A 13,308-nucleotide genomic window follows, 5' to 3' on the forward strand; every position below is an offset into this window, starting at 1 on the left:
TGGCAATCCTCCTACCTGTGCCTCCAGAGTGCTGGGATTAAAAGCGTGTGCCACCATGCCTGGCAGATCCTTTATTTTGATTAGGGAAATTACCAAAGGACAATTTCAGTTACTTCATATTTACCAGCTTCTTTCTTTCTTCTCTCTCTCTCTCTTTTTCAAGGTAGAGTTTTTCCTCTAATATAGAATGGAATTCACTATGTATTCTCAAACTTACAGCGATCCTCCTACCTCTGCCTCCCAAGTGCTGGGATTAAAAGTGTGAGCCACCACACCTGACTTCTACTATTTCTTTTATTACCAACAAATGTTATGGGTGTCTGGGGTAGGTGCAGAAGCTTTTATAAATTGGGCACACCAAAGAATAGGTCACTGAGAGGGGCTATAGTGAGGACACATTTGAAAAGGATACATATGGCACTGAACACTAAAGTAAAAACTGACAAATGTAATTTGCCCACAAGTTACTCTTCCTGATATGGTTCTCCTTTCCATTCTCTCGAACTCCATAATTTGGCCAGATGCTCTCTGAGCCCAGCTTTAACTGAATATGCTTCTTCCAGAAGCCTTGACATGACATGGGGAGAGCTTCAGAGATCCTATAAACTAGACTGAGCTCCAGCAGTAGGTGGGGAAAATTTCTGTCCATCCTGAAGGATTTTTTACTAAATAGATACCAAAGTTAAGCAAGTGACAAGTTTGATGTCAGCACCTCTGATGACCAGTAGGTGACAATGTTGTCCCCAAAATTCTGGACCGAAGGGGCTACTGTGGTTTGGAATGAGACGGACAGCAGAGGGCAGCGTCTCTCAACCCTGACGCTGGCCAATGTGCTGGGCCTTGGGACTCAGGCAGAGGAAACATGGCCAGGGTGAGGGATTTACAGTCAGGTTACTGTATGGGCAGGCTGGGGAATTTTGCCAGGGCTTGTGTTGAGGAGATATTCTGTCCCCGCCTTGACTTTGAAATAATAATGATTAGATCTTGTGTTGGTTGATAAATTATGCTTTTTCAATGAAACACACTTTTCTATTAAGTAGACAAGACTGACAGCATTTTTTATTCTAATTTTATCAGTAAGGAAAATAAAGCTGAGAGACTAAGCTGCCCAGGGTCAACAGAGGATGGCTGATAATGTCTGAAAGGGCCATAGGCTTGTTCTTGAAATGGATGTGGTGGCTTTGCTGTGTGACTCAGAGACCCTCCACACTCATTCAGCTACCACAGTAGGGGGCGGAGAGGGGAGCCGGGGTAGGGGTGAGGAACCACTGCATCAATAGCAGTGGATTGGGTGCTAGCGGAAGTGTGGAGGTATGCAAAGAGAGCCAGCAGAAAATGAGAAAGTCTGTGCCTTGAGCCATGGAGAGAGATAAGTAGACGATCCAGACGTGGCCTCTGTGGTGGGTACTGATGCTGTCTATGCAGTTACTAAAGGGTAGGCCAACCTAGACATCAGAGCAGGGCAGGCTGGTGCTCTAGGTGGGGGGGGGGGGGGGGGGGGGAGGGGCAGACAAGGACTGGGGAGATTCTTGCTCAGGAGAAGAAAGAAGCCTTCCCTGCTCAGCAGGATCATTTTCCTGTTGCTGCTGCAGTTGCTACCTGTTTGCATTCACTGAAACAATAGGTGTATATTATCTTAAGTGACTCTGTGATAGGCTTCCCTTGATGACTGACTCCAAGGCTTCCCCAAAGGGGAAGTGTCAGAGAGAACTGGGCTCAAATCTGGTCTCCAGCCTCTATCACTTACCAGCTCCTTGAATTTGGTCAAGCTGTTTAGTATTATTTATAAAGTAGTTTGATATGATCATTTAAACTTTGAATAAGAAAATGTATGTAAAAAGCAACTGATCTCAGTTAATGTTTAGTCTCCTCTCCTCCTTTGGACCTCTCACTGCTCTTCTGCAATCCTGCATGTGTGATGACTCTATTTTTTAAAAATTTTTTTGTTTATTTTTTATTTATTTGAGAACAACAGACAGAGAGAAAGAGACAGATATATATATAGAGAGAATAGGCGCGCCAGGGCTTCCAGCCACTGCAGACGAACTCCAGACGTGTGCACCCCCTTGTGCATCTGGCTTAAGTGGGTCCTGGAGAATCAAGCCTCGAACTGGTGTCCTTAGGCTTCACAGGCAAGCACTTAACTGCTAAGCCATCTCTCCAGCCCTGATGCCTCTATTTTTTAAAAATTATTTTTATAAGCCAGCGTGGTGGTGCATGCTTTTAATCCCAGCACTCGGGAGACAGAGTTAGGAGGATCAGGATGAATTCAAAGCCACCCTGAAACTACATAGTGAATTCCAGATCAGCTTTTTGAGCTTGATTGAGAACCTACCTCGGAAAACAAAACAAAAAAATATTTTTATTATTATGAACTTTATAGAACATATTACATGTACTACGAGTTGGTCAGCATCTCACGCTAGTTCAAGCTGACCTGTAACTCACTCTGTAAACCCAGGCTGGCTGTGAACTCACAGCAATCCTCCTACCTCTGTTTTCCAAGTGCTGGTATTAAAGGTGTGTGCCACCATACCAGGCTTGTACTCTTTATTTATTTATTTATTTATTTATTTGATAAAGAGGCAGATAGAGAGAATGGGCTTGCCAGGGCTTCTAGCCACTGTAAACAAACTCCAGACTCATGCACCACCTTGTGCATCTGGCTTGTGTGGGCACTAGGGAATCGAACCTGGGTCCTTAGGCTTCACAGGTAAGTGCCTTTATTGCTAAGCCATTTCTCCAGCCCCACTTGTACTCTTTTTTTTTTTTTTTAATTTATAGGGGAGGAGAGAGAAAGAGAAAATGGATATATGAGGACTTCCTGCCCCTATAAATGACTGTAAATGAACTCCAGACACATGCACCACTTTGTGCATCTGGCTTTACATGGCTACTGAGAAATTGAACCAAGGCTGTTGAGGAATTGAACCTAGGCTTTTAGGCTTTGCAAGCAAGCAATTTTTCTTTTTTTAATTTTATTTTTATTTTAAAAAAATTTAAAAAATTTTAAAAATTACTTATTTGAGAGAGAGAGAGAGAGAGAGAGAGAGAGAGAGAGAGAGAAGTAGATACAGAAAATGGGGGCTGGAGAGATGGCTTAGCAGTTAAGGTGCTTCCCTGCAAAGCCTAAGGACCCATGTTTGACACTCCAGACCCTGAAGTTGGACTTGGGATGGTGGCCACATCTTTTTCTGCTTTCATTATGAATTTGTCTTTTAAAAAATTTGAGGGCTGCAAAACATTATTGCTGAGGCCCTTGGTTTCCCACCATGAATAGATGGCAAGACCCTATTGCTGAAGACTCCACATAGTTGGGCTGCAAGGCCACTGAGAAATCCTGCTGGAACTGAGCTGATAACCTCCTCCATGTAGACCAGCTGACAGAAAGCTGGAAGAAGCCATTCTGCATGCAGTTCAATGGAGAAAGAGAAAACACCAGTGAAGATACTCAACAGTAGACACTGCAAGCCTTATATTTGGCCAGCCAGGCCAAACGAGCCACCGGTGCAATAGTGGCATGTCTGTCATGGTGGAAACCAACTGTCCTCTAATTGGACTGGAGGCCTGCTCCATGGGAGGGAATACATCCCTGATACTGAAAACTTAAAACAGGGGTAGTCATGAGGCCTAGGGGTGTAATGTCTGCTGCTGTTCAAGCCCTTATATTAATGCTACTCTCACTTTTGGTAGAGAATCTTCTCTTTTCAGATGGCAGTGACCTTGGGATGACTCAGAAAGCATCATGGTGCTGGAAAGAAGTGACTGGAGTGCTCAGTACTACAATATCTGTATCACACCTTCCAAGGCTCAGGTTCTATTACAGAAGAGGTGGCAGAAAGAATGTACGAGCCAAAGGAAAGGTAGGACTTCTTACAACGTGCTTCCCCTAGACACAAAATGGCCTGGATATCCATGACCTCACAGTGCCTGACACTACCTACTCAACACCATCATAATAGGAGGAAAAGATCATAATACCAAAATAAAAGAGAGACTGATTAAGATGGGGAGAATGGAGTTTTAAAGGGAAAAGTGGGGGGAGGGAGGGTATTACCATGGGATATTTTTTTATAATCATCGAAGTTGTTAATAACAAAACAATTAAAAAAATTTTTTTGCTCATTTTTATTTATTTGAGAGTGACAGACAGAGAGAGAAGAGGCAGATAGAGACAGAGAGAATTGGCGTGCCAGGGCCTCCAGCCACTGCAAACAAACTCCAGACACATGTGCCTCCTCGTGCATCTGGCTAATGTGGTTCCTGGGGAATCTAGCCGCGAACCGAGGTCCTTAGGCTTCACAAGCAAGCGCTTAACTGCTAAACCATCTCTCCAGTCCCCAAAAACATTTTGGAAAGGAAAAAAAAAATGAGGGCTGGAGAGATGGCTTAGTGATTAAGTTATGCCTGCAAAGTCAAAGGATCCAGGTTTGATTTCCTAGTACCCACATAAGCCAGATGCACAAGGTGGTGCATGCATCTGGAGTTCGTTTGCTGTGGCTACATGCCCTAGTGTGCCCATTCTCTCCCTATCTATCTCCCCTTCTCTCAAATAAATAAATAAAAATAAGATATTTTTAAAAAATTGGTATTTAAAATATGTATGTGTGTGTATGTGAGGCATGTATATGTACACATGTATATGGTGTGTGTAACCTGTGCACATAGCTGCAGAGGCCAAAGGAGAGCATTAGGGTTTAATGTTTCTTTCTTTTCAAATTTTTTTTATTAGCAACTTCCATGATTATAAAAAAATCCCATGGTAGCACCTTCCCTCCCCCCACTTTTCCCTTTGAAACTCCATTCTCCAACATATCCCCTCCCCATCACAATCAGTCTCTCTTTTATTTTGATGTCATGATCTTTTCCTCCTGTTATGATGGTCTTGTGTAGGTAGTGTCAGGCACTGTGAGGTCATGGATATCCAGGCCATTTTGTGTCTGGAGGGAGCTATTTTTTTATTAATTATTTTGTATTGACAACTTCCATAATTGTAGATAATAACCCATGGTAATTCCCTCCCTCCCCCACTTTCCCCTTTGAAACTCCACTCTCCATCATATCCCCTCCCCCTCTCAATCAGTTCTGTTTTATTTTGATGTCATTATCTTTTACTCCTATTATGATGGTCTTGTATAGGTAGTGTGAAGCACTGTGAGGTCATGGATATTCAGGCCATTATGTGTCTGGAGGAGCATGTTGTAAGGAGTTCTACCCTTTCTTTGGATTTTACATTCTTCCCGCCACCTCTTCCGCAATGGACCCTGAGCCTTGGAAGGTGTGATAGAGATATTTCAGTTCTGAGCATTCCTCTGTCACTTCTCAGCATCATGGTGGCTTCTGAATCATCCCAAGGTCACTGCCATCTGAAAAGAGAAGCTTCTCTAACCAAAAGTGAGAGTAGCATTAATATATGGGTATGAACATTAAGAGAAGTGCTTACCAGGCAGTTTGGTGAGCATAGCATATACATTTAGCCAGACATCAGCAGATGTTACACCCTTATAGCCCCTGTTGTATGTTTTCAGTATCAGGCATGTATTCCCTTCCGTGGAGCAGGTCTCCAGTCCAATTAGAGGGCAGTTGGTTTCCCCCATAACAGACACCTGTTGGCTCATTTGGCCTGACTGGCCAATTCAAGGCTTGCAGTGTCCACTGTTCAGTATTTCCACTGGTAATTTCTCTTTCCCCATGAAACTGCATACAGCATAGCTTTTTCCAGCTTTCTGTCAGCTGGTCTACATGGACAAGGTTTTCAGCTGAGCTCCAGCAGGATTTCTCAGTGACCTTGCAGCCCACGTATGTGGAGTCTTCAGCAACAGAGTCTTACCATCGATTCCTGGTAGGAAACAAAGGGCCTTGGAAATGGCCTGTAATGTTTGGGTAGAATCAGTGACTTCCCTGGCCAACAACTCACTGGAAGGTATCCCATCCCTGGCACTGAAATTTTTCTAGTAACAATCTATGGCATCTGAGCGTTCCATTGTCCAAGAGTAGGTTTCCATATGACCTACTTATATCCTCTTGGATTTCGAGTAGCCCTCCCTCACCTTTCCTTTACTCATTTTTTTCCCCTGACCTCACTTAGGCCTTTTCACCAGTGTTTTCTTTTCTTTGTTTTTAATTTTTTTTTTTTTTAATGAGAGACAGAAAGAGAATTGGCATGCCGCCAGGGCCTTCAGTCACTGCAATCAAACTCCAGACACATGTACCACCTTGTGTGTATGTACAACCTTGTGCATACGTCATTTTGTACATCTGGCTTATGTGGCATCTGGGGAGTCAAACATGGGTCCTTAGGCTTGGCAGGCAAGTGCCTTAATGACTAAGCCATCTCTCCAGCCCCCCCTTTTTTTTGAGGTAGGGCCACTTTACCCCACGGTGATCTGGAATTCACTCTGCAGTCCCAGGCTGGCCTCACACTCACAGTGATCCTCCTACCTTTGCCTTCCCAGTGCTGGGACTAAAGGCATGGGTTACCACATCCAGAAGCACCAGTGTTTTCTATTTTGCTCTCTTGCTTTGTTTCCTTCAGGCGGAGTCTCTCACTGAACCTGGAGTAGCTGTTTTTGGTCAGATAGTCTCATTAGCAAGCTCCAGCAATTCACCAGTCTCCACCCCCCTAGAACTGAGGTTACAGCTGTGTGTGGCCACACCTGGCTTTTTGCCTGGGTGCTGGGGATGGGATTCAGGTGTTCTGTGGCCCTCTCAGTCTCTCATGCTTGCATGGCTAGTGAACTTACCTGCGGAACCATTTCCCTAGCCCCTAATTTGACTCATTAATTGGCTTATTATTATTTTATTTCTTGTAAGGAGAGAGAGAGAGAGAGAAGAGCAAGAGAGAAAGTGAGAGGGAATGGGCATTCCAGGGCCATTTGTCACTGCAAATAAACAACAGATGCATGTGACACCTTGTGCATCTGGCTTAACTTGGGTCCTGGGGAATTGAACCTAGGTCCTCTGGCTTTGTAGGCAAATGCCTTAACTGCTAAGCCATCTTTCCAGCCCAAATAAAATATTTAAATAAAAAAGAACAAACTGTGTGAATAAACTATGAGAATGAAATAATGAAATATGGGAATGAACTATGGAAAAGAATAGGAATGTTTCTTTGGACCTTACAAATAGCTTTTATGACATTATTGCTGTGAGATACTAAATTCCTTACTTGTAACTTGCTCTAAAACTAATTTTACAGAGCCAGGCATGGTGGCACACGCCTTTAATCCCAGAATTTGGGAGGCAGTTAGGAGGATTACCCTACCTCAAAAAAACAACAACAACAACAACAACAACAACAAAAATATATATGAAATTAACTTTACAACTTGTAATCCACCTGCTTAGAGGAATGTGACTAGGTTTCCCCTGCCTTTGTACAACTTTGGCCTGAACAGCACAGATGACCAATATTGATGAGCAATGTTTAGAGATGCTGACTCATCTTAAGGTATGCACTATGTTCCTTTCCTCAGAGGTCTGGTGAGACTCTTGACTCCAAACACACACATATGTAAGAAGTGCTGATCACAGCGTTGAAGACAATGAGGTCAGTACCTATGGGCCCACGGATCTGTTGAAAACAGCAGGCAAGCTTACTGTGCTAGCTCTTGGGATCAGAGTATGCGGACGTTTTGGATCTACAGAGTCCAGCAGGTCATACCTCTACACCTCTTCCTTTAACAGTGTTTAAGGATTATCCAAGGCTGAAAGTTCCTTACCCTTTGCTCATACAATACACTGCTTGTTCACATATTACTGGCTTCTGGCTATTCAACAAAAGTGCTGTATGCGGAGGAAGCCACAGCCTCAGTGACGTCAGAGCCGCCGCGACAGCAGACACAGCAGGCTTGCTAACGGCTTGAATTTAACTCTTCAGTTTTCCTTTTCCTCAGGCACCTGCTAGAGGCAGCTAGCACACTCCTGAGACAGCTGTATCAGGAGTTAGCTTTCATACCTCTCAGGCTGTGCTCCTAGAAGCACTTTGCCCACTTCTGGATAGGAATGTTCTAGAGATTAGTATTTACTAAATTTAGGGCTCTGCTCCCCAAATAGGGCATTTGACTAGTCATTTTATTGGAGTACAACATAATTAGCCAGGTGTGGTGGTATATGCCTTTAATCCCAGCACTGGGAAGACGGAGGTAGGAGGACTGCTGTGAGTTTAAGGCTACCCTGAGACTACATAGGAAATTCTAGGTCAGCCTGGTCTAGATTGAGACCCTACATTGAAAAAAAAAAATTGAGCTGGGTGTGGTGGCACATGCCTTTAATCCCAGCATTCAGGAAGCAGACGAAAGAGGATCACTGTGGTTTCAAGGCCAGCCTGGAACTTCACAGTGAGTTCTAGGTCACCCTGGTCCAGAGCAAGACCCTATCTCGAAAAACAAACAAACAAAAATAAATGAGTCTGGCATGGTGGCTCATGCTTTTAATCTTAGCACTTGAGAGGCTCAGGTAGGAGGATCACCATGAGTTTGAGGCTGTCCTGGGCTACAGAGTGAGTTGCAGGTCAGCCTGGGCTAGAGTAAGACCCTACCGCAAACAAACAAACAAACAAACAAAAAAACTGTGTGTGTGTGTGTGTACACATGTACAGGTCGGAGGACTTAATAAGCAAGTGTCTTAAACCATTGAACCATCTCCTCAGCCCTTTTTTTTTCAAGTAGGGCTCACTCTAGCTTAGACTGACCTGGATCTCACTCTGCAGTCCCTGGCTGGCTTTGAATTTATAGCAGTCCTCCTACCTCTGACTCCTAAATGCCCAGATTAAAGGTATGTGTCACCACACCTTGGCTCATAGATGTTTATTTATTTATTTTTTCTTTGGTTTTTCCAGGTAATGTTTCGCTCTAGCTCAGGCTGACCTGGATTTTACTATGTAGTCTCAGGGTGGCCTTGAACTCATGGTGATCCTCCTACTTCTGCCTCCTGAGTGCTGGGATTAAAGGCATGTGCCACCACGCCTGGACTTCATAGATGGTTTTATTTTTGTTATTTATTTTTATTTATTTGAGAGAGGGAAAGAGGCAGAGAGAGAGAGAGAGAGAATGGGTGCACCAGAGCCTCCAGCCACTGCCAGCGAACTCCAGAGGCATGTGCCCCCTTGTGCATCTGGCTTACGTGGGTCCTGGGGAATCGAACCGAGGTCCTTTGGCTTTGCAAGCAAACACCTTAACCACTAAGCTATCTCTCCAGCCCCCATAGATGGTTTTTAATATAGTATGAAGTACAACAAATTAGCTCTTGGAGCTCCTAAAATAGCTAAATAACAAATCTTTGGCACATTCAGTTTTGTATTTTGAACTTATTATGACTAAGAATTGTGATTATTTTTGGAATCAGGTGTGCTACTGTTGCGCCACAGTGTCCCAGAAGAACTGTGATTATTTTTTATCTCAATTATGCTGCACTCATGCTTGGGTCCCTCTTTGCTGCACTGTGGGCTCAGATAGGCTGGCTGGGTCATTGGGTTGCTGCTCTGATCTCCTGTGCCTGGTGCTGTGTAGGTGAGCTTCCGCCCCCAGGTCTCTGGAGCTTGCTGGCACTTGTGCTGGCTTCTCTCTCTGTCTCTCTCGGCTCTCACCTGCTCCTTCAGCTCTCATTTGCTTTCTCTGTCTCAGCTATCACTTGCTCCCTCTCAGCTCTCACCTGCTCTCTTTCTCAACTCTTCTGCTCCCTACATGTGTGTCCCTTATTTTCTCCCTCCTCTTGATTCTTCTCTAATTCTCTTTTTCTAGTACACACACCCATTTCTTTCTCTACCTCTTCCCCATTATAATAAAGTCCTGGATCCAAGAAATTGTCTGTGAGTCACCTGGTCCAAGTTGCCTTTCCATATTCAGATTATACCAGTCAATCCTGCTGTCAAGGAGGATTCTGACCCAAGGAACTATCCTTCTTGGTCTCCATTAACCTAACCTAACATGGTACTGAAACCTGTGATTGCAAGTACTCGCAGGACTGATTGTCTTCTTGGTCTCCATCTCTCCCCCTTTTCTTCCTTCTGCTCTTTGCTAGATTTTTTCCTACATTCACCACCAACTCTATTTTCCTGTACATCATGTGGTTGACTCCCACTGGCATGATGGGGTCTGGGACTCCTTGCTCTGAATCCAATAGAGACGCAAAGATATTTGATCTCTATTTTTTTTTTTTTCAAGGTAGGGTTTCACTGTAGCCCAAACTGACCTGGAATTCACTATGTAGTTTCAGGGTGGCGTCAAACTCATGCGAATCTCCTAGCTGTGCTTCCTGAGTGCTGGGATTAAAGGTTTACGCCACCACGCCCGTCAGGTGACTGGAATTTTTGAGAGATTATTTCTCTTTTCCAGAGTTTAGAGTTTACTGCAACCCCCTCTCTAGATTGTCTCTTACCTTCCCCACTGTGCTGTGAGGTCCAGGCCCTCCTGGAGCTGGGCAACTCCAGAGTTTAAACCAATAGAATGAGTTTCACACAATACTCCTCCACTGTGCCATGGCAGATGTCAATCTCCCTCTCTCTCCCTCTCTTTCTCTCTCTCTGTCTCAGAAGTACAGTTCTAAACATTGGCCAGGTTTGCTGAACCTGTTTCTGTTCAAAGTGCAATTATAAAACTGGCTTCTAAGAATAGCCTTCAGCCTATTCGTCAGACTCCACTGTTTTTCTTTTTTAAAATTTATTTATTTGAAAGTGACAGAGAGATAAAGAGACAGAGACAGAGAGAGAGAATGGGCGCACCAGGGCTTCCAGCCCCTACAAACGAACTCCAGACGCGTGCGCCCCCTTGTGCATCTGGCAAACATGGGTCCTGGGGAATAGAGCCTTGAACAGGGGTCCTTAGGCTTCACAGGCAAGCGCTTAACCACTAAGCCATCTCTCCAGCCCTGTTTTCCTTTTCTTTTCTTTTCTTTTTTTTTTTTTTTTTTTGTTTTGGCTTTTCGAGGTAGGGTCTCACTCTAGCCCAGGCTGACCTGGAATTCGCTATGGAGTCTCAGGGTGGCCTCAAACTCATGGCGATCCTCCTACCTCTGCCTCCCAAGTGCTGGGATTAAAGGCGTGTGCGCCACCATGCCCGGCAGCCCTGTTTTTCTTTTTATTGTGCCTCTTGAACTCCACCTTCAGGATTTCCAACATGACTTTCTTTCCTAGAGAATATCTGCCTGTTAGAAAAAGAGGGAAATGAAACAAGAGAGAAGACTCTGATTGCTAGGTGGTCCACCTTCCTCAGGGCTTGGGCCACTTTAGGGAAGTGATAATCAAACAGGTGTTTCAGGAAGGTGATAGTTAGGAGAGGTGGTTGGGTCACTCTTGGGAAATAGAATTAAAATGAAATGACAGCCAGAGTCCAAAAATTGAGACCTTCTGGTTCTAACACTGTTTATGACCAGCAGCCACATGGTAAGACAGAAACACTGTTCTCCCCCCTAGGTGAGACCACATTTACTGGGCACGGCTACCTGGATTGTTCTTTATGATGCCAGGTGAAGTTAGTACCACTTGCCCATCAACTCAAGACTGTGCACCTTCCCCCAGGATATGTGGGTCTCTCCCACATTGAAGTTGGAGTCTTCTCAGAGGCTGCTCTGTCTTTGAGATGTCAATTTTCTCATATTAAAGATTACTTAATGCAGCTGAAGAGATGGTTTAGTGCTTGTCTGCAGAGCCAAAGGACCCAGGTTCAATTTCCCAGTATCCACATAAAACCAGATTCACAAGGTGATGCATTTGTCTGGAGTTATTTATTTTTATTTTTTTTTGCAGTGGCACCCATTCTCTCTTTCTTCAATAAAAATTAAAAAAAGAGCTGGGCATGGTGGTGCACGCCTTTAATCCCAGAACTCAGGAGGCAGAGGTAGGTGGATTGCTGTGAGTTCAAGGCTACCCTGAGACTACATAGTGAATTCCAGATCAGCCTGGGCTAGAGGGAGACCCTACCTTAAAAAAAAAAAAAGCAAAACTAATAAAAATATTACTTGATGCTGTAAAGAAAATAATCAAGGGGCTGGAGAGATGACTCAGCAGTTAAGGCACTTTCCTACAGAGCCTGAGGACCTTAGTTTGATTCCCTAGAACTCATTTAAGGCCAGGTGCACAAGGTGCTGCATGAGTCTGGAGTTTGTTTGCAGTGGCAAGAGGCCCTGGTGTGCCAATTCTCTGTCTCTAAAATAAAATACGAAAAAAGAAAAAGAAGCATGCTTTAAGCCAGGTGTGGTGGCTCATACCTTTAATTCCAGCACTTGGGAGGCTGAGGTAGGAGGATCACTGTGAGTTCAAGGCCACCTGAGACTAGAGTGAGACCCTACCTTGACAAAACAAACAACAACAAAAAACATGTTTTTAGCAAAGAAGTTTAAAAGAAAAGGATATGTGCTTAGATGAGAAAGAAGTAAGGTAAAAAAGATTGTTCCAATTGGAAGTAGAGATAAAGCAGGTTAAGTATGTTGTAAAAAGGTTATTGAGAGTTAAACTGACAAAAAAAAAAGTTAAACTGACAAAGGCTATTTATTGTATGATGACATAGAGCACTATTGTTAATCCCATGATGTAAAAATCATAAAGATGTCTGTGGCAAAAGGTAAGCATGTGAAGAGTGGTTCTCTGCATTTTCTCCCTTGCTCTAATTGCTTGCAAGATATGTTACTGTCCATGGTATTTATTAGCTTTCTTATCTTTACAAACTAGCTAGAATGTAATTCAGATTCAACTTTTTTTTTTTTTTTAGGTAGTGTCTCACTCTAGCCCAGGCTGACCTGGAATTCACTATGTAGTCCCAGGGTGGCTTTGAACTCATGGAGATTCCCCTACCTCTGCCTCTCCAGTGCTGGGACTAAAGGCATGTGCCACCATGCCTGGCTCAATTCTTTTTCAATAAGATGGTAAATTTGTTTATGTTGCCATGTTTCAGTGATATCAAATTTTAAATTTTTATTTATTTTATTATTTATTTTTATTTATTTATTGTTTTGGTTTTTCGAGGTAGGGTCTCACTCTGGTCCAGGCTGACCTGGAATTCACTATGTAGTCTCAGGGTGGCCTCAAACTCATGGCAATCCTCCTACCTCTGCCTCCCAAGTGCTGGGATTAAAGACATGCGCCACCATGCCCAGCCTATTCGAGGTAGGGTCTCACTCCAGCCCAGGCTGACCTGGAATTCACTCTGTATTCTCAGAGTGGCCTCGAACTCACGGTGATCCGCCTACCTCTGCCTCCCAAGTGCTGGGATTAAAGGCGTGTGCCATCACGCTCGGCTCCCAATATCAAGTTTAAAAATTAGTTAATATTAATGCTACTCTCACTTTTGGGTTAGAGAAGCTTCTGTTTTTAGA

The sequence above is a fragment of the Jaculus jaculus genome, chromosome 7 (assembly GCF_020740685.1).
Source record: "Jaculus jaculus isolate mJacJac1 chromosome 7, mJacJac1.mat.Y.cur, whole genome shotgun sequence".
NCBI lineage: Eukaryota > Metazoa > Chordata > Mammalia > Rodentia > Dipodidae > Jaculus > Jaculus jaculus.